The 26,705-nt window shown below is 35.8% G+C and overlaps 1 protein-coding gene and 1 long non-coding RNA gene across 2 annotated transcripts in view; one reads left to right on the forward strand and one right to left on the reverse strand.

Annotated features, from left to right (window-relative positions):
- dnajc4 (DnaJ (Hsp40) homolog, subfamily C, member 4) overlaps positions 1–26,256 on the forward strand; it is a 42,506-nt gene extending 16,250 nt beyond the window's left edge. The window contains exons 10-13 of the transcript XR_013328561.1: positions 10,795–10,881; positions 14,713–14,766; positions 18,698–18,777; positions 25,715–26,256. The gene's annotated coding sequence lies outside the window, so the exon portion shown is untranslated. The remainder of the gene's footprint in view (positions 1–10,794; positions 10,882–14,712; positions 14,767–18,697; positions 18,778–25,714) is intronic.
- LOC144207102 (uncharacterized) overlaps positions 14,660–26,705 on the reverse strand; it is a 53,350-nt gene continuing 41,304 nt past the window's right edge. The window contains exons 7-8 of the long non-coding RNA XR_013328563.1: positions 20,784–20,950; positions 14,660–14,853 (exon numbers count right to left, since the gene is read on the reverse strand). This is a non-coding gene — a long non-coding RNA (uncharacterized LOC144207102). The remainder of the gene's footprint in view (positions 14,854–20,783; positions 20,951–26,705) is intronic.

The following is a 26,705-nucleotide window of genomic DNA, read 5'->3' on the forward strand; positions in this document are numbered from 1 at the left end:
GCCCCTTGAAGCCACCTGTGTCAAGTTCATTTGATTAGACTTTTTTTTTTGGAACCAGGAAATTGTTTGGTGACATCTGGCGTGGGAGTATTGTTATCATTACCTTGTGTGTCCATCCAGTAAATCATCATTTTAAATAATGTTTTTTTTGCACTTCTAGAGTTTTTTTGTCACTAAAAGCCTAAGTTTTGCACCAGCATTTTTCACCACCATTTTTTCCCCTGCAACCTGGGTTCAACTTTGCTGCAGCCAAACTGAAACATCCCAAAAATAGGTAAGAACACATGCTTTTTTGATATGTTTTCTTAATGCATATGTATATACTGGTGGGCATCCATGCTGTGTTTGTATAGAATAATTCCATTACTCTAGATATGAATTATTTTCCTACTTTGGGAGTCCTATTATATCCCTGTTTTTCATTATGACTCATCTAACCTTTTCGGTGACCTTTAGTTTTGTAAATGATGTTCCTTGTTGTTTACTTAATGCACTGGAGGCAATGTAAAAATACAAAATTCTTCAGGTATTGTATTAACTTTAATGTTGTTCTTGGCCTTGTATTTCAAATCATGAAATAAAGCCTTTTCTCTCAATTATTTACCTAATCCTTCCCATCTAAAATATGGCTTTCTGCCTATTTTTCAAGGAGAGTTAGAAGCTTGGTGTTGCTTTTTTTGCATCCTCACTGATTGGGGAAAAGTCTTAATGGTGACAAAATTCAAAATCACTGGCCTAGGTTGTCAAATTGGGGAAAAAAAAACAAGAAAAGTACTGTCAATTGTCTCTAATAGCAATTCTGGAACTAATCATGTCCCCCAAAGTCTGATTTATCTGTCCCTGTACACCCATTCACTTGGCTGCCAATGAGTCTATTAAGAGTTTAATCTCTAATTTGGCACTCTCTTGCACTTAGTGATAGATGAAAAATTGTAGTTCTGGGATATACTTGATCATTTTTGTACTGTCAGCTTTGAGTTTGACTGAGCAGGAAACAATCATGTAACTTGTCTATATTCAGCTGGAGTGAGCAAAAATTCACCACCTTTATTTTTTTGTTTTGATTTTGCACGAGTGAAAAAATATATAACACGGACAACACTTTAGTTTTTCATAAACTTTGGGCTCTTTTAAAATAGTGAGGAAAATGTTGTGGTCAGGAATACTTTTTTATTGACCCAGGTTTCTTTTTTAATTATTTTGTTGTATTTCTTTTAGGTGGGTTTGTGGTTAGACAACCAAGTTAAAAACATTTACCACATCCAATTTTGATAGATGACTGAATATTGGCTATTTTATTAAGGACAACTGTGTTATAATTAAAATAATTTTAATTTTTATACATTGATTTTATTCTTGTATGTTCTCCATTTCTCCATTACTCTGAGCAATGTTGAAAATGGATGGATTAAAGTACAATAATCCAAAGAGCTTTTTAATCATTAATAATGTAATTAACAACATCAAGAGCGAAACAGATTGAAGGCTTTTGTATTCATTTTCAAAATGATAAAGGTGATTTGAAAATGAAGAGTTTTATAATACTGTACATACATCCATAAGAAGTTTCCGTCTTTCTATGATAGTCAGCTAAATAAGATAAAAGTGAACCAAAATATTGAATTAATTCCATCTCTATATCCTTGAATTTTTAAATTGAGATAGCAAATGCCTTTGAAGCAACCCTTAACGGGATCAATATGTTTGCGGAACATTTTGAAGCATAACTAGTTGAGTCAGGATAAAGTGAAGGAGGATTCCATCCCAGCATTTCTTAGCCTTTGAAAGAGGAGATAAATAAAGAGGTTGACGTGAGGTGCCGAGGTCAGCATTTACATCGGCTGCAATAGTAAAAGAGGCTCGCAGAAGCAAGACAAAATCACATTTCCATTAGGAAATAAGACAGATGTCTCACAGCAAGACATTGGGCCTCGCTTGTCCGCACACATGCATGAGTACACATACACGTGCACACACAAATTGACACATGCTGTGTATGGTTCTCCGAATCAGTTCGACAGGAACTGTGGACCACTGATGTGATGTCCTTGCTACTTGTCAGTATTTTAATCAATTGCTCTTTAGTCTATATATTATAGAAGCCCCAAATCTCCATAGCTGTTTTCAAGTAACCAAAGGGATATTTAAAAATATTGGTCATGTATAATTGTGACTTGAGCATGTTTTCAGTTAAATTATGTATTTTAATATTGACAGATATAAAAGAAAAAAAACATGAACGCTCACACTTTTTTTAAATATGTATAATCCACGCAGTTCCATTCTCATATTTTCAGAGCAAATTTGTGAATTACTAGATATAATGCAAACAGTGAATTGCTACAGTTAACGAAAACACATCTTTGTGCACTGTTGCACTGCAATAATTATATGAACTGGCAATAATTAATTATTTTTCAATGCCATTGACCCAATAAGACATCCAAACCATTAGTTTTTTAAGCGACTGGCCTTCTATTGCTGTAAAAATCATTTAATTAATTAAATATTAAATAATGAATAGGATAATATAATTTATAAAATTGTGCACAACCTATACCCACAACCTATTTGGGTGGCATATGAACAATACCAGTGTGGTAGTTTCTGTTGCTACAATATGAGCATACATCTATAATACAATAAACCCCCATTAAAGGCTTTCTGAAATTGGGAGATTAACATGCTTCATGCTTTAAAATAACACACATCTAACACTGTGTGTACATGTGTATGCACTTTTAAAGGTGCATCATTCACATGATGTGGGGAGGAAAAAAAAAAGTTATTTCCACACAGCCACCTGTTTATGCAAACAACAAATGCTCTATGAATTCCAATAAGCCTCACCCTTAGAGTACACTCTCTTACTGTTCTGTGCCATAATCTAAATCCCTCATTTCAAAACCGATGTGCATGTGTATATGTAAAAGACACGAGGTGTGTGTGTGTGTCAGTGAAGGAGATTAAAACTGTCATTTTTAAGTGGTCTTTAAACTTGACGTGGCAAGTGCGACTTTTTATATCAACACAGCATTGATCAAAGACTTCATTAGTGTGTGACATTCTTATCAGGGCATATACAAGTAAAAGTGAGCAATATTCATTCAAATTCAGCTGTTCCAAAAGTTTAAATAGTTTAAAAAAAATCAGCTTGTCATTTTGGGCAAAGAAACAAAACTTCCAAAAACGGGAAACGTGTTTGGAATTAAAGCTGCTAATCCAGAGGATTAATACAATTGAGTTTTGCTGGATTCCGGCAACAGCCTGTTTCCTAAGATTTACCCATTAGGCACCTGCTGCTGTCACAGTCCGCTTGCTCGACAGGAAATTGCCTGGTTTTAGAGGGCACGCCTGAAAGCAGAGAGCAACTTTCATGCTTGGCGCACATACAACACACTTAGTAGACGATGTTGGGCAGAGAGATTGTGCACTTGTTTTTTTTTAGCTTCATGGGTCCAATTAACTAGCTCAGTGTGTTTTTTTGTGTGTTTTTTTTCTTTGTATTCCTTTTCCATGTGCAAATGGAAAGGACTATTGCAAGCAGGTAGATCAGCAAAATCCTGACAGTCAGATTTCATGCACCAAAGACCGCGCTGGATGATTGGCCTAAGGCTTTTATCAGGACGCTTTCAGAAAGAGGATGATTTTGAAGCACCAATTCAAAGTCCGTTAGTGGCCTGTGATTGCCTCTATTACTTCCAACAAAGCTTCAAAGATTCAAGACAGCCTTTCTGATTAGGATTAACTCTGGTTTTTTTGGGGGGGGGGGGGGCAGCAATGAAGGAATTGTGTTTTGCCATTGCCATTGTTGCAATTATAATTTTGAAGTAATTTTTTATGTAAAACTTGATGATAATGGCACGTGTTTTTTATTGGGATTTTTTAAAAAAATTATTCATTGCATAAAGTAAAACATGCATTTCCGCCCACTTTAGATATTTATTTTTCTGTGCTTTTATTGAAAAATGAAACAAAAAAATTTGAGTTAGTCAACATCCACACTAATGACTGTAATACAACGTTGCCAAATAATAAGCATTGCCCTCCACTGTCCGCTCTGTTTGATTTTTCAGTTTAATCAATCGAATACACACAGGAAGTCCAGAAATTAAGCATTAATATGCCAAATAAAAAGCTGGCAAGCGGCTGGACAGAGAAATCTTCCTGTTGCATCTTCATATCCTTTCACACTTGCTCTTTTCTCATTTTTTACACTTAAACCCTCAACACTGCATATATAGGCCAACACATGCTATTATACATAGTTTCTTTCTCAAGTCCCATTTTGCTTTGCCATCATATATGACCCATCTCCTAATTCTATCACAGGGTAACCCCCTAGTGATCCCCATTTTCATTTATCCACTTCCCGTGCTCACCACTATCTCCAATACCTTTGGGAAAGAAAAGTACTAATTAGTATGCTGATGCATGAGTCTGTTGTGTTGCCATATTCTGTTAACCAGCTTTTTTTCCACCACTTTGTGTACAGTAGTACCTTGACCATTGTTGTGTATTAGTGTGTGTGATTGAAGAAACACATGGAGGAGTAAGTTTTGTTCTTGTCACGGTAAAGGTATAACGACAGATGGTCTTACTATGCCGTGTAGCATTGAGTCAGGCCGTCTATTTGTCTGTCTTTCTGTCTTTTGACAAGTGCGTGGGGTTTTCTGTTGTTGCATAACGTTCCTCCTCACACTGATTCCTGCTGGATGTGCGCTGTGTCAAGCGAGGGAGTGTTACCATGACAATGATATTAAAAAACCAATCCCACTTCAAACAATGCATGTATATTTATGTCTTTTCGTTACGCTTCTCATCTTTGTCCGTGTGGCTTTTTACACTTGATACGGTTTGCAGTCAATCCTTAACCGAAATATGGCCATCTATAGAAGATAAGCAGAAGGGCTGCTTGATGATTAGATGAAGAATAGGTTATAGATTTGTCGATGGAAAGATTCAAGTTGAGGGAAGAGGCAGACGAGGTTAATTAAGGAGACGGCAGCACTTTTTAGATCCAGATGTTTCCAAATAATCCAATGATAAAATCCCTCCACCCCTTTTTCCCACTGCATGCTCAATCTGTTACCTTGTCAGCACTCTTAGAAGGCTTAATACCATTTTTTTTTTTACCAAAGCTATGACCAAGATGTGTGTAGGATGGCAACCATTAATTGCTCTTGCTTCTGAGTGTGACCATACTTTTGACCTGACCTATTCTGATCTCATTAGGTATGTTTTTTTCGACAAATGCTACAGGGCGGGGTGAGGCCCATCTAACCCGCAACAAAGGTCATTTCTGTTTGCCTTCCTTGTTGGTGCTCTCTGCCACAGTTACTTACAAATCTGTCATCAAAATTATGTTGTCATTTATGAACTATATTTTGTTGGTATGAAACTAGTCACAGGTGGCATACACTTGACATCAAAACCTTTTGTACCAAAAAAGATAAGCCTGTTCATTAGGCAATTGACGTCAGTGGAACTTCATTTTTCTTCATTTTATATTATAAGAACGATGATATCCTACAAAATAAAGGTTAGCATCTCCACTGGTACGAAAGATGATAATAATAGCTAAATAATTCAGGGTCAGGAAAGAAGTTGGGGTCATATAGAAGCAATGTAAATTTAGTAGATTCACATGACTGCATGCACAAATTAACCTGAATCCATCAGTGTAAATGTCAGAAAATTCTTATTCTACACACAGTATGTGAGGGGATGTGTATGTATAAATACGTTCTAGCACAAGCGCAGAGGGAGAGAGATTTAGCGCATTAATGATTTATCCAGCCCATGTGGCCATTTTTCATTGCTAAGCTTTGTTACTCTTGCATCACTTTGCACTTAAGACGCATGTATCACTCCTCCAGGCTGTGTCATAGCAGCAAACAACTTCTGTCTTCGATTTCAAGTGTAGGGCTAATGTTGCTTCCCCATGGTCGGATGATGAAAAGTATCACTGCAATGGAAATTCATTTGGTATCTTCATTTTCTAACATAGAAATTGTTTTAGTATACGAAAAAGTTGAATTTGGTTATGATCAAGACGATATTATGACTGGTTCATGACAACTAGATGAACACATAAAATTGATTGACTAGTAATTTGTAAATAGATTTGATGGAAACTATTTTATGAATAGTTAAAAAAAAAAACTTTCTACACAGTGTGTCATCTTTCATTCATGAGTGAGCTGAAGCACATCCCAGATTACTTTGGCCAAGGTTACACTTGCACTAGTCACTAATTAATCACAGTGCACACGTAGACAAACAGCCATTGGACAATTTAGAGTGGTTGATTAACCTGACATGCATATTTTGGAAATGTATGAGGAAGCCAGAGCAGAGTCAACCCACAGAAGTACGAAAATACTAAATTGAAGCCGAGTCCTGAGGCATGATTCCAATGCACAACCCCATGATGCTTCCATTCATCACTGGCCCCTAAAAACTCACTTTTAAGATCAAGTTTAATAGGAATCAATAAAGAAAATGATATCTATTGCATAAGTTTAACTACAAGTGACGTTGTCTGACTTGATTTGCTAAATTATTGATGGCTTTGGTGCTAATCTACTAATCTATTGTTCTTATTTCTAACATGAACAGGACTGCTCAAAAATTAACATTTACATAGCAGCCCACTTATAAAACCCAGTGCCTACTGACGTCTTTATAGAATATGTATGGTATATCAAGATTTTCCTTTTTTTTTGCACTTTTTCAGCTTACTGTGAAACGAATGCAAGTGACCCAAAGAGATGAGTTAAGAGAGTTGTCGTTAGATTGTAAAAAAAAAAAAAAAAAAATGAGGAAGGCGCGCTGGGAAAGAACGGGCTACGTTTGAGGTCTAACAATGCTCAAACTGTCATTCAAGCTTTAACCGTTTATCTTTGGAAGGATGGAGAGGAGGGTGGGCACCGGGCTTAGCTCACTTTGCTGTAGGGACCACATTTATCTGTATGCATCCTTGCTGAGCCTGTGACAGCAGGTATACACAAGTGGGGAGAAATATGAGTCCATGTGCACAATATAAAATATTAAAATACTCCCTGAAATAAACAGACATAAACATGGATAGGAGCAATGGGCTGTAAATGTAGATAGAACCAAGTAGGGATGCATTTGCCCGCCTTGCTTAGTTATCTGGGCTCTGTCAATGCACCATACGATGACTTCCAGAGAGGCTTGAAATTACAATCATGCTCGTGTGAAGTGACAATATTTCTGAGCAGTGCATTCGTCAGCTCCACACTCCTTTTTTGTGCTGACATATGCCATACACACACACACACACACACACACCTGGAGTCCATATGTTTGCAACTGCATGAGTAAATGGTTTTGACATCTGAACACAGATTTGGAGTCCCCAGGCTGTGTGCTCTGAGACCCAAAGGTGTCAAAAATGAAATGAAATCAACAGGTGGTGGAAGTGACAGCAGAAGTTAGAGTTGTGCAAAAATGAGCTCATAGAAATTGCTCTTAATGTTTTGGACATTGAGTTATATCTCAAGGCTCACTATTACCTAAGGAAGTACATTCCTGAATTTGATAGATAGGACATTTAATCTGTAAGAAACATAAAAATATATAATTTAAAAGAGAACCCTGAAGCATAGTATTAATTCCATTTTGCTGTTGGCAAAGTGAAGTGGAAGAAAGGTTTCTTGTTGTAGTATTCAGTATTTCTATACAATATGTATTGCATAACATATTATTATAAACCTCTTTTTTTTTTTAGCTAAATAAAATCCCATTTTCTAGTGTGCATCTCTTGTGTGTCATATTTACAGGAAAAAAAAAGCTTGAACAGCGTGAAGCCAAGGATGTTACAATGCATGCAGGGAATCTGTGGGCATGATTTGCATTATATTCTATTAATATTTATGTTCACTTCTTTTGTGTGCTTATTTTTAGGTGTGGCATATCACGCAACTTAGACACCCGCAATGATGTGTCAGAAGGCACAGGCCAATGTTATAGTCACTTTTCAAAATAAAATAGTATAGAAATGAGGAATAGTACTCCATCTTTCTATGATTAAGTGTTTTCTTTCAAATACTACATGTACAGATAGTTTAATATTCTAAAATGAACTCTCTAAATTGCCCATAGTAGTAGTGGAGTACCCGGAGGAAAAACACATGCAGGCCACAAACTCCACACAGGTGGACTGACCTGGATTTGAACCCAGAACCCCAGAATTATGAGCCTGACGCACTCCCGCAAAGAGAATTATATAGTTACAATTTGTTGACTTGGATATAATGTTTCCAGCCCTTCTGTAGTTACAAGGGAAGATAGTGTCAATTTGTATCAAATTAATCTTGAATACATTTTAGGCATTTTATGGAAAAACACTCTTAAAGCTGCCTCCTCTTTTTCCGAAAGATTAATACAGTTTAGGTCAAAGGTTGTCAGTATGATGCTTTACCTGAAGACATTCATCCCTCAATGGAATTTACTTCTTTCCAAACCAAAGCAGTAATCACTCTGAAGTATAGTTGGTTTACACATAATCTGAACAACCTGATTTCATTATAGTCTATGATGGTGGTACTTGAACAGCCAAATGTTTTTTTAAGAGGTACTTATATTAAAAAAAAAATAGTTTTGAAATTTATATTTTAAATGATGACAGACTACAGATGGCATGTATCAGCGCTAGTGATTTCCCCCCCCCCCCCACCACACCCCTTTTTTATTTGAATTTGTCTGGTTAAGGTCATCCTGTTTCACCATCTGCTGTCAGATTATCCACCTGTTCATTTGCAGGCCCCTTCAGCCGAGCGTCTAACATTTCATCGTTGTAGCTATCTCTTTTCTGCTTTAAGTGACCATCATCTTTTTAACAAGACGTAGGAGGACAGGGAAGCAAGCATGGTTAAATGCTCTCTGCCCCTCTTCCCTCCCCACACTTGAGCTCAGTGGTGGAGTCTCATGTCTGGAAGCTTTATTTCCCCTGTGGCTAAACTAGCATATTGTAGGGGCATTTGTAGTGCTTAGATAGCAGAGAATGTGAGCAGATCTCAGGCTAAGCCTTGCCGTGGTTTGTTAGCCCAGAAACAGAAAAGATGGAGGACTTTCTATGAATGATTAGGTTTTTTTTACCTTACTGTGTGAGCTTTAGGTTGCAAGGCATCTCGATTTAAATCTACTGTGCACCGATTATCACTATTATTATTTTCTAATTAAGTCACTGCCATTACCAGTCAATAAATAATACAATTTATCGACTGTCATTGGTATGTCAGTGTATTAATTCATATTTTTCTCTTTAGCAGTCAATAGTTTTCCTAGCTGAACATGAAGAGTGAAAGACTGCTGAGAATAACTGCAATTGTCATTTAAATGACTCATGCATGAGTTAAGCTTGGATAAGTGTTTATTATTTAAAAAATGGCAACCTTAAAACATTTAATTTTAGAGAAAAATGTGTGCAAGTGAGTCATTAGCAGTTAGTTGCTCTTTCATGACTCAGTTAGAAGACATAGCCGTGACTTTTAATGGTAACATCTAGTAATTTATAGTTGTACATTTCATATTAGTATACTGGCAATAGGGGAAAAATAGTAGTAAAAACATAGGGCTCGTCTTTGCATATATAATTTTGTACTATTTATAGAATTTTTTGGGGGAAAACAATACTCTGAAATGTATTTATACTGTATTTCACAGTAATGTGCCATTCTAATACTGCTTTCTGCTCAACATGGAATGTGGATATATTATTTTCCATTTTTCACCTGTGCATGTAGAACTGTGGTATTGGCTTTGGTATGTGTTTATCTGTTATGGGATGCTTTCATTAACGTAACAGACACACAGAGGATAGCGTGTTTTGTCTCTAAGAGGCACCTGCTTTGTGAGACACTTAGCGTCAGCCTGTCCTCTGTGATTTCAGCAGTGCTCATTACATGGCCCAGAGCTGCCTCCACACTGATTTAGGGAACAATCTGAATGGAGGATAACAAGCCCCATTGTTTTCTTTGCTACCACACAACATGCTGTAGCTCACTAAAGGCATATACACTATTCTGCAATATTTAACAATCCACTAAAAGGGAAAGAGAATAGAAAATGTCTGGTTTCAAGTGCAATTCAGGAAATCTGCTTGTTTGAATGATGCCACCTTTTTGCTTGAAGAGATTAAAGATCGAAAGCTGCTTGAAAATAAAGGCACGTTTAATCTGACATCTGAGATCATTGAAATTCAAGTTCACAGGTGACAAAAAGATTAAGGCATTAATTCAAACAGTATTCTTTCCCTGAATAACAGAATGACTAAATCCTTGCTTAAAAACTTGCCAGCTGATACGGGGCATTGCCCCTTTAGAAGACATTATCTACACACAATATGGAACTGTCTGCAGTGGAAATTGGAAAATAATTCACTCTAACCCCCCCCTCTAAAAGGTGTGTAAACCATTTTAAAAAGCCCAAGGACATGAGATTATTCCATTTCTCTACAGACCTGCAAACCCTGTACACCCACTGCCTTCTTATTCCGCTTTTTCTTGATTGTGCAATGATTTAGTCTGCTTTCCACTAGCTGGGGATTCTAAGCTTCACTACTTTCCCCTCTCAAATACTTGTGGAAAAATCCTTCTGCTCCAACATCCTTGAGGGGAAAATATTGACTGATCGAGATGGTCTTTGCACCCATTTCCCAGAAAAGATGAAATTTAAAGATTCATTCTTTCATCATATGTACCGTGCTTCCTCACAAGGGTTACTGGAGCCTAAAAAGTCACTACTGTTTGAATTTATGTTTTTCAGATCCAAATATGTGGTTTTCTATTATTATTAACTTCTGGAGAAGTGCAACAACAGAGGAATATCTCTAACCATTAAAACGGCTTTGAGGTTGGTATGCATTATTATTTAATAGACAAAATTGCTGGATGATATTCAGCATAAAAAGATCTCACAAGCTGATGTGGAATGCAGTGTTGTGTGCACAGTAAAGAGTCAATTAGTTGATCTATTTGAATAATGTAAGATCAGTCAGTGGCTGTGTAATATCTGCACTGAGTTTGCATTTGAAATAAAATAGGAAAGGAAGAAAGATTTGATGGACAGTTCAAGTGAAAAAGGGTCTTATAAATTTAAGTACTACCCCAAGACAAGAAATAGGAAGTTCAATATAAGTGTGGGAAGTATCTAGGGAGTATTTATATGGAGTTTTTTTGTGTTTATTGTCTTAATTTAAAACATTATAGCCAAAAGTGAGACATGGCCAATAGTAGCTCTTGTGTGTTTGCCTTACTTTCATGGAAATAATGAGAATAAAGTCAACAACAATTCAATTTGGCCCTTTTGAACTCGATCCCAAGCCCCCCAAATTTAACCACCTTTTCCGTTTCATATTGCAAACAGCCTGCAAATGTAATAAAAATATATTTCTTCCTTCACAAACGCCAACAAAGACAAACAAGGAAGGAAGCAGACACCTAGGCATACGGAACTGGAAATATATTCTCCGCCTCCATACATTATAATAATACATTTTATTCCTGATGCACTTTGCAAATAAATATTCAATGTGCTATAAAAAAGTTTCATGTTAAGTATGTTAACCATATTCAGAAATGTACTTTTCAAGTCTTATGCTGAACATCAGTCATGGTAAATTTTGAATTGAATACTGTTCAGCAGCTCTTGGTAAAAATGAATATATAGTACCTCTCTCTGTAGGTGGGTAATCAGGAGAATTTGAAGTATATACATAGATACTTTCTATATAATATGCACTTACTCTCAAGCTGTTTTCCATCAGAAATGTTACTTTACTTTCATTGGCAATACACTTGAAATCTACAGTACTTTTTCCAAGTGATATTTTCTAAAAGGTTTGTTCTACATTACTCAACAAACAAGATGAATCAATAAGCTTTTAGAAGCTGTATTGTTGTTTCATAGAAAATGTACTGCGCCTAAAGTAGAACAATAAACATGAGGAAATATAAAATTAGAGTCTAAACTTTATATTAATTCTGTGTGTCCATGTAATAGTTTGACTATTTTCTGGAAAAATGCAAACTTTGACTGACATATTTTCAATTTGTTAATGGAGGAGTTTCTGCTCCGTACACACGTGTCCAATATAGAAGATTTAATGGGAATTGGATGTGTTTTGTGTATAGTGTGTGTGATCCCACTGGCAAAGCGACATCCCTTGTGTTTGTTCTTTTCTGCTTGTTGGAAATAATGAATTGTTGGGCAGCAAATGGCTGAATAGATATCATTTAGTTAGGACTTTTTTGGGGGGCTGTTTTCTGCTATACATGAGTCAATATGACTATTTAGTTACTCCATTTTAAGACTATATTCAAACTGTGTAGTGGCAGTATTTTTCTCAATACATGTCCTTCAATTAAACTAAGAAAACCAAACAAGTTGGAAAAAAGCCGCATAGCAGGGCACAGAGGTCACTTGTGTCTTTTTAAAACATTTTTTTTGAATGTTTTAAATCAAACTAACCAAGCCAGGGAATTTGCATAAGATATTAAACAGAAATCTCTCTTAGATTTGACAGTGACAGACACCACTTTGAACAGACAGCTACTTTAAATCTAACATAGTTTTGTTGCTCTCATTTCAAATAAGATGAAAGCATATGCATTCACACAATAATTTAAAAATAAGAGGATTAGTCATGGTGAGTTGAATTGTGAGTGGAAATCATCTTCTAACCAAAAAGATCACCTGGCTATAGATTTCACAAATGATACAATTATTATGATGTGATTAAAAATATAAATGGTTATATAACAGTATAAACAATGAAATTAAATCCAGGCAAATAAGACGCATTATTTCATTATATTATAATTAGACTTTGTGCTATTCAGTTGGGAGAAAATAATGTGTCACTAATCTCAGAAGCACTTATAGAAGCCTCGTCACAGTTCCGAATACTCTGAAATCAGAGAATAAATCAGCCATTAAATGTAGAATCATGGCATGTTATTAAATCTGAAGTGTCATGGCAATAAATTAATGAAATGAGATTGTTTCTATCATTTTTTTTGTTTTAAAAGTGGAGAAAAGCATTTTTAGGTGGCTTACAATTCAAAGTCAGTTTGTTTGTTCCTCCTTTTGTTGAGTAAATTCTATTCTGATGTCAACAAAGATGAAATTATGCAGCAATACATTAAGTTTGTGCTCGCTATTTATAAAAAAAGATAGCCATCAGTAAAATCAGAATCAATTTAGATACTGACATAAAATCCAGTGCAGTGCAGCTGAATTTTTGTACCAGATTCCAATTTTTAAGTCTTGTTCTTTTCAAACTTGTATGAAAGTGTCACACAATAGATTATTTTCCACCTAATCAAACCAGAATACATTTTCCGGCCCAAAAAGAAGACATGAAAGAGGTTAGCCAATTACTTGTTAACACCTGAGAGGAGATGATGAGCAAGTGAAGTAGAGAGAGAAAAAGAGAGAGAACAAAATCAAGTGCAGAAAACAGAACCCAATAGTAAAAGGCATTCATTGTCCTCTTTGTCTTTTCTTGCAACAAATCCCCCCTAATAATAACTCCCCAAACTTAAACTTCCCAACAAATAAATAAAGAATGGAGTACAGCTTTAGGCATCAAAGCGTGAAAAATCCCTCTGTGGTAGGTTGAGCCCTGCATGCTGTCCGTTTCCCTTTTTGTATTATGACAGATTTTATAAATGAGGGGACATTTTTTGTTGGCAAGATTACCCCGGCTTCGTGGAGGGCAATATTCATTAACTCCTGTTGACATCTCTCTGAGTGATCATGATCCCACAGAGTTGTAGCAAATGTAGCCACAATAGATTTTTTTTTTTTGACACAATGAGAGAGAAGCTTCCATGTACTTGGTCCAAAAAAAATCAACAAAAAAAGCCAAAGGTTAATGTTAGAAAGAATGCCTTTTCACCCAACTACCAGAAAAGGCCAGTTATGCACTAAATAAGATTAACCCAAGACTATGGACCTTGAACTGTAAAAAAAATATCTAAGTATTGCTTTTCTTTACTATCGTAGTTCTTATTGAAGTATTTGTGTGAAAGAAATCACAACCTCGTTGAAAATAGCTAAGAAGACTCATCCCTTGCATGGTAGAAAAGTCCACCATTATACATAACAGTAACAGAGCAGCACAAATTGCTAAAAGGAAAAAAAAGGCTTTGGTTTTGGAAGGGTTGTCAAATAATTACATGTTAATACATGCTAATCTGAATTATATTTGAAATCATTCAAGCACTACATGGACCAGTACTATTGTACCTTAACCCTTTCTGGTAAAATACATTTTTTTGTTGATTTAAGAAAAATAGTAATAATAATTTGAGTGTGAGTGGAGAAAGACAAGCACTCAGAATCATACCTAGGGACATTTTAGAGTGCTCAACCAGACTACCTTGCATGTTTTTGGGACGAGACCGTAGAAAAGCCATGCAAGCTCAGGGAGAACATGCAAACTCCAAACAGGGAGACTCACCTGGGATCAAACCCTCAACCCAAGAAGTGTGATTCCAACATGCTAACCACTCAATCAACTTCCATATAGTATTACTGCATTTTTATGAAGTAACACAATGTTCACAAAACAAAATTAATGGAATGAAAATCTGATGATAACATTGTCATGTGATTCCCCCAAACTTTTGTGTAAATATTTCAAGGGTTAACTATTTTTTTTCTTTCCTTGATATTCAGGGCTGACTCAGATTTGTCCTGGCTCATCTCATTGTTATGCTGCCATGGGCTGGGGTAAGTTCCTTTGATGCCTCCATCTTCCTCTTTTCAAACATTCTTTTTCTTACTATCGATGGAGCTGATGCCTCTTCACTATGCACTCTGTAAAAAAAAAAAAAAATAATGATTATTCTTGACAACATAAGATTTTAAGTACCTAATTGAAACTATAAAGTTCATAATTTAGGATGTTTATAACGCAATAAGTCATGACAAAATTTGTAGATTATTTTTGTTTTGTTCTTGTTTGTGGTTCATCCTTAAATGGTAGTAAGAGTAGAGCGGATACATTAATATATATATATATATATATATATATATATATATATATATATATATATATATATATATATATATATATATATATATATATATATATATATATATATATATATATATATATATATATATATATATATATATATATATATATATATATATATATATATATATATATATATATATATATATATATATATATATATATATATATATATATATATATATATATATATATATATATATATATATATATATATATATATATATATATATATATATATATATATATATATATATATATATATATATATGTGTATGAGAATAAGAAAATTGATTAAAAATACCTCATGTTTATTTAGCTAAACATAAATTTTATCCAAAATCTTCATTTTTGTTTGAATTAAATAACAAAATGATAAACTATAACAAATAATACAGTCATCACTTTAGCTAGAAACTAAAACTTCTTCTGTAAACTTTTAAAAGTGTCACGTCACATACAAACTAATGTAATGTCAGTACTAAACAACATGTTTAAATGAGTCCAAAATTCATCTCCCACCTCAATGATTAAGCTCATTAAAACCTTTTTAATGGCGCAATCTCCTTCTAGTGATTGATATTTGGGGAGAGGGACTACTGCTCCTCAGGGTTTAGTAGTCTATACTGAGCTTATAAAAAGAATTTACAAAAAAAAAAATGCTTGCAGTACAAACTGCTTAGAGCAGAAAATGAGAGAAATACAATTAGTGTAGTCAAATAGGAATTTAAGAAAATCAAGACTTTTAAGCAATTAAAACAATCAAGGAAGTTCATTACTTTTCTTCCCTTGGAATATTCAACCTTACCACTGTGATCATCCATCATAGATGAGCTGTACAGATTTGATGTTGGTGCAAGATTATATGCAAATTATTTATTATAGCGATTGCTCAAAGCGCATTGATTTTTAATTAGAGATAGTGGTGCTTCTTGGTCTCATAGCAGAAGTGACCTAAAAGTTCAAGTGAAAGTTAATTTGACATTAATATGGCTTAATCATATTCATAGAATGGGGAAATCATTAAACATACCTCAATTAGTCATGTTTCAAACAGTCATTAGGTTTTGTAGAGTGATATTTTGACTTGTTCTTGATTAATAAGCCCACATTTTTTATGCAATATTTAATCAAATAGACAAATGTGAGTGAAGCGACCTACAGATTGATGCACATTTTTTTTTTTATATCAATCCAAATGTAAGAAGGGAGTTATTCTTAAACAATACTCATCCTGATGTCTCAATTCCAGGGTTTATTGTAAATGTGTGAAAATACACTGCTGTTTATGGACTTTATTTCATTTCAAGGCCCTCTTTTTCAATTAAAAAAACAATGGGACGCTGTTTGGAGGAAATTCATACCATTAATTTTTTTTGTCACTAGTTATTATGGTCTCATTGTTATATACTTAAGTACTGGCTTTAATAATATGCTAAAGAAGCACAGGTCCTGCTGTTATTCATGCCTTAATAATTAATAATTTACAAAGACTAATTCCTTAGAATTCATATATGGCAAATACAGCTGTACAGAGTGAATATGAATTATTTGACATTGGATTTTCCTGCAGGATTTTAATTATGAGTCGAAAAATTACACAATAACAAATATCCCCAGGTTCAGATTCTATTTAATTAGCATGGACATTATCAGTATTTATTCTAATTTCTAAAAATAAGATAGAATCACTTAGAAAAGCAGCAATCTTAAGCCTTAACAGATATCACTTTTTTTTGTGTTAAGGACTATTACCAAGGCAACTTCATCTATAAGAACTGTGTGGAGATAAACTACTGATATACATATGCCAATTCATTTGTTTTACCTTTTTAGGAGGATTCATAAAGTCCCCCAAGGTATAATCAGTATTTGGTGCGTAGAGTAGAGAGAGAGATAGAAGAAGCATGTCCTACTTGGATAGGTGGAATAAAGGGGCCACGAAAATTATTCCTCATGATTATTTCATGATATGATACTTTAGTAAATAATCTTTCCGCCAGTATTAACCACCCTCACTTTTTTTTAGTCTAGGCTAACTTGTTTCTGCTCACTCCAAGAATCCAACCCCCGAAACCCAGCTAAAAGCATTTTCAAGGATTAGTTATTTCCTATTTCATACTTATTTATTCTTGTTTGGTTCCCGCATTGGTGTTAGTCATCAAGCTTTTTTATCTTTCTCTATAGTTATTTTTATCGATTCATTCACTCTCTTTCCCTCCTGCCTTTTCTTTTCTTTTCTTTTTTTTGTAGCAGTCCAGGCTTCCATCCTCTTGTCTATTAAATGTGAAACCCTTGCACTTAGCGTTTTCTATTGCCTCTTAACCTGTTAAAAACATTATGGCGGTGACATTCGCATTTCCTAATGAGATAATTAATCTGAAAGGTTGATCACCTGCTCCCTGGTGCAGCCGTTTGCAGTGATCGCAAAATAATCAGAGGACGCTTTATCTCCATCATCCCACCCTTGCCTTGCCCTCGTCTGTTTGATGCGCTCTGCATATTTTTGCATTGCGCACTGCCACCGGCTGTGGCTGAAAGTAGATCCACTCACAAAAAGTGCTTTGATGTAGACCATTTAGTTGGTTCCCTGCCTAAAAAAACTTGAGTGTGCACATCCCACCACACTCTTACTTTTAACTTCCTGCGACATCAATAGTCGTCAAGCTACATGCAAGCATGAGGTTTATGGCTTTGCTGTAAACTAATCTATTTCAGTGTTTATAAGCTGGAGGCCTACTGACTCCAGCTCCAGCTGACACTCTCCCGACAGTCTAGCAGCAGCCTGTTGCCATGGTTACTTCAGCTCAGTGGCAGCTTCATGCAGCATTGGAGTGTATGATCTATTGTATGTTCAGCCTCCCCTCACTAAAGAGTGCTGAGCGTGAGTTGCTGTGATTGGACATTTCTTTAATGCCTTGTCCCCATCCCAACAATTACCTTGCTTTTAAGTCTCCTATAGTATACTAAGTATTCTTTCAAGGTGTTGACTTCAAGTCTCTTGATCACAAGTAGACACATGCTTGAATTCTGTTATAGCAGCAAGACGTTAATAAGCTGTCTTCAAAAGCTTGGATTAAATGGAAGATATCTATGATTATGCTACACAGAAGATACTTCATAGATTCGGTCAGACAGAGAGACGTTGTAATGGATCTCAACTAGATTAAAAAGTAGACATTTTTTGCAATAAGGGCGGCCGAATGTCTTTTGTCAAAGCTTCGATCCCAGGTGGGTCCTCAGTGTGCATGGGTTTTCTCCGGGTACTTTGGTTTCCAATCACATCCCAAAAACATACAGGGTGGGCTGGCTAAGCACTCTAAATTGCCCCTAGGTACGAATGTGAGCCGGAATCAATGTCCGTCACATTGTGACATGCAATTGGCTGGCTACTGATTCAGAATGTCCCCCGCCTGTTACCCGTAGTTAGCTGGGATAGGCTCCTGTGGTTGGGAAGGAACACATAATACAATGTGTGGGGGAGATTAACAGCATGCCAACATTCAAACCTATACCAAACTGTGAAGTATGGTAGAGTTGGCATCATTGCTTAAAGCGGTTTCTCTACTCTTTGCTATCAAAAACAGAACAAAGAATTCTAAAGTTTATCAAAACTTCTTACAGGAGAACTCAATGACTGCCTGTCTGCCAAAGGAAAGTGTCCAGAGAAGAGGAAAAGCTCCAGGACCGTCCCAAGAAGCCAGGTAAATCAATGCTTAAGTCTTAACAAACCCTACAGAATGTGTGATGAACACTACTATGTTGTGCTTTGCCATATTGTATATCCATTCACAGTTCTATAGTCTTAACCTTAAGAACACTGCAATGGTTCATTGCATCCAAAACTAACTTTTCCACCCTGACCAAACATTGTGTACTCTCTTCCCATTGCTTACTGAATTGATTTTTAGGTGTGAGTTGACCTATAGGTAATTTTCTTCAAGTGACATTACATGTTGCCATTTAAGAACCGTAATGGCATTCTCTGTGCAATAAAATGACAAAAATCCCTATTGATTTAAGTGCTGCAATAACGGCTTAAACTGTAGAAAGTGTTATTGCAAGTGGATCTGCACAGCAGTTTAAAAATGGATCAAATCAAACCAAACTGTGAGTCTATAATATTTGAAATGTCAAAGTACATCTTGAACAAATTGAAAAGCTCTTCCATTTCACCCTGCACAGTGAAGTGAAACTTTGTGTTACGACATGGGCACAGACCAATCAATGATGGCACATACAACCATTAACACTTAGATTGCAAGGCTTTAGCTTAAAAATCATAAATTTTTTTACTTTGTGTTTTCAAAGGTATGACATTTGGGCAAAAGTATGTTGTTTTTTCTTAACAGCCACTGGATTTCTTATATTATCTAAGTTGTTCTCTGGAATGAATGTGAGCGAAATGCCACCATGTCTGGCATTTGTGGCAAAGCTCCACACATGGCAATTTCTAGTCTATTTTTCATTCTATTTTCATCTCTGTCTTTTAAACTATATTCAGAGGCAAAGGGGGTGCCATGACAACAATTTTATTAATCACATCAATCATCAGTAATACCATGGCGACTGTTGAGGGCTGTAATCTCCTTTCAGCAAGCTCACTATTTCTTTCTTTAGAGGCTCATGAAAACAGGTTTGTGTGTGTTTATTTATGTACCTACACTCTAAGTACTTCCCTCTGGAGGTGCCATTGCTCAAGCATCCTCAACATTTTCTTTACAGGATTGTTGTCTTTTTTTTAAATTTACTAAATATATTAACTTTCCATCTTAACACCTAAAATTACTACTACTACTGGGTAGTATAATTTGATGGCCTAATTTTTAGCTTAATTTCAGGTAAATTTTTAATTAAAAACTTATGCCAAAGTATCAAATGGGCATTTGGACTTTTGAGAATTGGGAGCTGGATTGTAATCATAGTTGGATTTCTGTAAACATTTGTCTTGTTCTGTTTTGAAGGTTAAATTAATTTGCATCTGCATGGTGGAAGGATAGTTACATAGGAATTTAATTTATTGATGAATTTGTGCTCCTTTTTTATCACTAAAGTTGAACAATAGTAGATCAAGCAGCACGGTACAATGCGCCCATCTTACAGTTCTGAGATTGAAATTTTATCACTTTCTTGTTTGCATGTTCCCCGTGTGGATTTGTGGGTTTTATCCAGGTTGAACACAGTAAATTTCCCTAAGGTGTGAGTGTTTGCATGAATGGTTGGCATTCTCCTCGTGCCTTGCCATTGGCTGGCAACCAATTCAGGGTGTCTCTTGCCCATAGTTGGCTGGAGTAGGCCCTGCAACCTTAGTGTGGATAAGCAGAATGGAAAGTGAAGTGAATGAATAGTAGATAGATGTTGGCAATGAGCTGTCTCAACAGTTCAAGACAAAACCAAAACTTTTGGCACTTGGACGAGACAAAGACTTTTAATATTTCATCTCAAGTGTGGAGAACAAGGCCAATCTTGAATGTCACAACACAAGTATAATGAGAATGGAGTCAGTCCCACTTTAAAATCACCCATAAGAATTCTTTAAATTCCATAACTACTCCAATTTCTTTGTCTTTCATAATTCGAGTGCAAATATTTTGGCTTCATAGCATGTTGATGAATGTAACATTGGTGTTTATGTAGCTCTATGGCTCACATTACACAGACGAAAGCAACATTTGCATATTACAGTTTTGTGTTTGGATTGGTGTAATACCTTGGCAAGCATACAATGCCTCATTAATATGGGATAACAAGAAAGGCATCCCTCTTGCCATGTTCAGACTCAGCAGGGCAGATGGTTCATGATTCGTTTATGGAGCCAAACACTTAGTATGGGATCAGCAGTTGCACAGAAGTAGAATTCCAGGTTGTTCTGGGACACTGCAACAAACATTGCACCTTAGTTCCAAATGCATGTGTTTTTGACAAGGCTACAACATTTGCAAGGTCTCTATGGCTTCACATAAGACTTGCATACCAAGTTCAGAGTATTAGCTTCCAGTAAATTATAAAACAAACCGCATTGTTGAGATTGCCTCCAAAGGATGAGAGCTCAGTTAGATGAGATAAGTGGGAAAGGAACGAAAAGTTGTTAAAATGGCTTCAAGACACTTCTTTGTTTCTCTGCTCTGGGTGTTTTGCCTGCTGTCATACTGAGGACAAGCCAATTCAGAGACGCCATCAGATATTGTACTGGCTGTGCTCCTGGGGAAGCCTCAGCATGGATACATTTGATTCATTTAAATATGTATTACATTCTTAAAGACATTGTACATTTATTTTGATTATTTGTTTTCAAAACATTAGCTAGTTTGCTGAAAAACAGTGCAAGAAACATGCATATTTTTCCCAATTTAATTTTTTGTTGGTTTGATTAGGACGTTGCACATTAATCAGTGTGGATATGCTGGAATATAAGTAAAAGCATTCCAATCATCTTCATTATTCAGCTGGATCCTAACAGAAACTGCATATTGTTCCATCTACGGCTCTCAATACAGCCACTTAAAAATGATATCAACTGCACGCATGAAATAATCCCTTCTTATCAAACTGAGGCCAGCGAATAGAGACATAACATGATGTCCAGTGGCAGGTAACGACGTGTGGCAGAAACTGTGTTCACATAGCTAACAATGACCTCGCATGCATTAATGATGCCTTTATTGTCTTTGCACATGTAAAAAGTATAGAACAACCAAATGTCATTTCCATTAAAACTCACAAGGAAGAATAGTAATAACCGACACGTAGACGGGGAGAAAGGGCAGAAAGCTTGCTGCGTTAGCTGTTGACGTGCCCCCATTTTTTTAGAAGAAAATATGGGAAAACAAGACGGTGTAGGTTTAATACTGATGTCGTTTTTGTTGTTGTTTTGGGTTATATATATTTTTTTGCTCAACTATGTCTAACTGGTGACCAGTCTGGGGTGTAGTAGCCTTTCACCCCAGAACAATTTGCGACACACTGGTATAAGATCCCTCAAAATAAGTAAATACGTTTACTCAATTGCAATTAGGGCATCATGGCAACATAACATATGTGTCCCAGCATTCTGTAGTTATTACTTTGTTTAACTACTTCACCCTTGTAGGTTATTATCACAGGCTTAACCTTTTTTCATGCATCTCTTAACCCTGAGGGAATGGTAGATCAGAGTGGGTGTGTTTGGCTTAGTAGTGACAGCTCTCGTCCTGAGCGCTCGTCAAGGATTTTTCTAAGAGCCCCAAGCTATCAGCTTGTGAGACAAAGGCAATTTAACATGCTGTTTCTTCATCCTAAAAATGAAGAAATTCAAATATTTTCCTCTTACTACCAGAAGTAGCAAAGAAAAAAAAAAAGAAAACAAAGAAGGAAAGGAAAAACAAATCAAGTCGAGCTATGTTTCATTTGCTATTTCATGATGTTTCTTTATGGGAAAAGCAAGGAGGAAAAACAGACTTATTCGAATCAATAGTGCATTACAGTCTACTACATAGGGCATCCCAAAACATAACACTTGACAATCACACTAGGGAACATAAAATGTGATGATCCTACAATTGTCTTTTAGAAATTAACTGCAACAATATATAAAAGATAATTACATTTTATTGCAGGGCATAATGATGAAAACTACCAGTTTTAAAGATTTTAATCAATAGTGGTATGATAGAACCTAAAATGCATAGGCGAATGATCCACTATACTATCAAACTGCTAAACATACTAAACAGTCCCACAATAACCTTAAATGATTAAATACTCCAGAAATTAAACGACATTACAAATTTTCAAGTCTTTTTTCCACTCTTCATTGTGTATTCTTTGGCTGTTGCGACTGAAACTCAAGTGTAACTTATAGTCCGAAAAATATGGTTTTATGAACAAGTCAAATTGCTTTATGTAAGTGCACTTAAAGATGTCGTGAATATATATGATGCTCATATAACAGATTATGCGTAGCTGCAATGCTATAGTCTTTTAATATCTATGTCTGAATGAAATCAAGAACATTTAAAAGACAAGCAGGGCACCTAAGGAACATAACATTATCAAAATATTTACAGTATGGTTGATTTTCCCCAGACATATCAATGCACCGATTAAATTGTAGTTATTTGAGGTGATGAATGATCCCAAGATGCCTTGGTTTGCAAGAGCTGTCCCAGTCGTAATACTGTAATGTCAACACTTCAATTTGGCTCTTCCTCAGCCTCAGGTCAGCTGTCTTCTTTTATTACTTGCATCACACGAGATTTCCATCGTGACAGAAAAATGTTCCGCTGTTGTGTAATTCAACTGAAAATGATCTCTTTTAAATTCATAGCCATATCTTAAGGGGTCTTCCTCTGTATGACCAGGCATTAAACACCACTGTCAATTAATGGGAACTCATCAAATGAGTGTGGCCCATTAAATTTTAATTAATTTTGGTGTGTTTACATGTGAGTTATGAACAGTTGATGAAAATCGAAACAAAATACACTTATTTTGCTAGTTTCCTTTTTTGTTTAATGCCAGCAAATGCCAGTGTTTGCTTTTTTTTCTCACATAGTCTCTAATTTGGTACTCGTCCAGTGGTCGGACATTTTAATTAGATCGCCAAACCAAATTTACTGATTCTTCAATGTGAAAGAACAACTCGCCTTGCTGAATAAATTGAACTCTGCTCGTCAAGCAAATTGATGATAAGGGTTTTGTCACATTATTTTCAATCAATGTCTAACAATGACTATCTTTAAGCTTTCAAAAACTCCTCAACTGATTGCTTTCTTCCAAAAGCTGCAATATTAGATGACCCACATTTTCCATTTTGTTAGTATTTCACATAATTTTCACAGTTCCCTGAAACTACTGAAATAATAGAGTGGAAAATCAACCACTGCAAACTGAAGAAAATTGAACTAAATACAGTATTGCTTGGATTTTGAAAGACCCAACAGACTACCAATGGCACTTGACAAAGCCAATCTGCCCCTTCCTTACAATTCTATTTTCAAGAATAAGAACTATGCCTCTCTGTTTTAAAAATTCCTTTTGATTACATCTTTATGCAGCATTTCATTTAAAAACAACTGCAACACTTTTTTTTTAGTTATACATGGGTTTTCCTACCTAGCATGCATCCGTCAAACCAATAATTTAAACCATTCACATGACCACTATTAGCTTTAGTATGGCTAAGTTTCAAAAATGCTCAAAAATTCAGTATGGAGTAATTGTGATAAAATACTTAACATCTGTTTCCCACTTCAGATGTTCTTGCTTCCTGGCATTAGTTGCTTGCACTAATTCTTCTCCTTCCAACAGTCAAGAGTGTACCTGCCCACCTGCTACTGTGTAATTGACACTGACTGGATGTTTTCACCCAGCAAGGGAGCGTTAATGAACAAACTGCCATCGGGGTTGCTCTCTGCACTAAAAATACTCTGAGCTCAGAGTAGTAGGGAAAGACACTTCCATCCTTTTCGCCCTTCCTGGGGTGGATGCCAGGCCTTTCATGCCTTCCTAGGCCCACTGCCAACAATAGTTAATAATTCACCACCTTCTGGATGGGGCTAGGCATAACATAGTCTTATTTTGTCAGATAAATCAATGTCAGCATATAGCACATGTTCACACTTTTTCATTTGGTTACAAAAGGAGCCATTGTATATGAAACAAAGCAGCAGAGAGGTACCCTTGAGTACTTTGTTGAATTTTTCGGACGGTGCCACTAAAAGCAGATAGCAAGGATTCCAAGGGGATTGGGTGGAATGGAATTAGATTGTTTCTTTCTTTCTGATCTAAATTGAAGTTCCAAGAGCAGGTTTAGTAAAATCTTCCTCTATGATTAAATAGCTTATGACCCACTCAACACTTGCACAAAACCTATTTCCTTGATCTCTTTGTACACACTCTCCTCAAGGCCTTATTATAGCTATTTATGCAGTGTGTGTGTGTGTGTGTTTGAGATATATTGTGAGATCACTAAGAGGGCTCTTGAAATTTCATTTTGTCTCAGAACTGAGCAGGATGTTTAGCAATATTTTTTCATTCATTTGTTTTCTGTTTCGTTTATCCACACAAAGGTCGCAGGGGTGCAATATGTGGTGGAATCCCCATATCTAAAGAGGCAATAAAAACATATGGTGGAAAATTAGAAAAGCTTGGGAAAGGACCATAGTAGGCAATGATCCTGCTTTCATAATGACCAGTCTGATGACTCAAATGTTACATTAAATGCCAGAACCAGACAGTCAATATTACAATAAATGCCAGAGTAAGGCAGTAAACAAAGGCTCTAAAAACTGGCTTAGTTATTATACCACAAACTATGGTCAAGAAAATAATACTCTAATCTATGTACATTAAAAAAAAAAATGACTACCAAATATGAAGAGGGCAAAATTACAGTAAAATCATCATTTAAACAGTGATGAAAATTGCATTTTTCATAAGAAAATGTCACCACATTCCATGTTTTTAATAATACTACTATTTACTATGTTGTAAAATGTCAATATTACAGATAACCAATTGAATCTTGAGTTGAATTGAGATCTTTCCTCTTGTTTCAAAGCTTGTATTAACTGATTTGCAAATTCAGAGTGAACATAAGGTGCTGTCAGTTTACAGATATGTGACATCCTCACCCAGCTTCCTCTTCCAAATCTGCTGCAGGTGTACTGATTCAGTCAAGCAGAACCACGGACCGTTGCGAATGTTGCAGATGGGTTCCCTGAGGCTGAGGAAGAATAGACTTACACTTGGCCAAGTTGACTGCAGAACAAGGACATTTATCTTAGGTATGTGATCAAAATTATAAGCATGGCAAAAAGGAACCTCTTTGTGAAGAATAATACAAGAAGAATGCAATTTCATTAGAGTTCATGCCTTAAGAAAAATGTAAACTTTGAGGATTATTTGTCACCACTGCTTGTCTAAGAGTGAATCTAACCTTGTAGTATATTCGTATGGACACGGAAAACAAAAGCTATGCTATTGTTTATTTTAAAAATGGTCTGAAAAGGAGAAGTGTTTTTTGAGGACATTGGAAGGAGAATTCTTGCCCTTTAACATATCTTCACTTGTCAGTTCATACCAAGTTTGAAATAAAATAATCCAATTGATAGAAGAAATCATGCAAAAAGTCTGTAAATACTGTTGTACTAAAGTTAAACCATTTCTTTTTGGAACAAAACAAATTGACACTTGAAAATGTCTCATTTTTAAACTGGGATTGACAGCATAATAAAACATAATCAAAAGAGTGAAATTGCTTGGTGATGAGGCCATCTTCAATCTACTCCTTCAGCATTCTAACTTAAGCGATGAATCATTTTAACACATGCCTCTAGTGTTCACTCAAGTTAAACTGGCCTCCTGTGAGGGTACTTATTGCATGGGGAAAGTGTATTAATATTCATGCAATTCCACCTTTCTGAATGGAGCCATATGTTCCAATGTGTGGGGAAAAGGAGCAAGCATCTGCTGACACACTCGCCAGATAGGCCACTCAATGGATCCGATCATTCAGCCTTCTGCTCTGTCCAGAATACAAGTGTCTGCTCTCAAAGGCTAGAATATTACATTCATTTTATATGTTGCTTATCCTCAGGAGGGTCATGGGTGTGCTGAATCTTATCCCCGCTAACAACGGGCTGAAATGAGT

The sequence above is a fragment of the Stigmatopora nigra genome, chromosome 14 (genome assembly GCF_051989575.1).
Source record: "Stigmatopora nigra isolate UIUO_SnigA chromosome 14, RoL_Snig_1.1, whole genome shotgun sequence".
NCBI lineage: Eukaryota > Metazoa > Chordata > Actinopteri > Syngnathiformes > Syngnathidae > Stigmatopora > Stigmatopora nigra.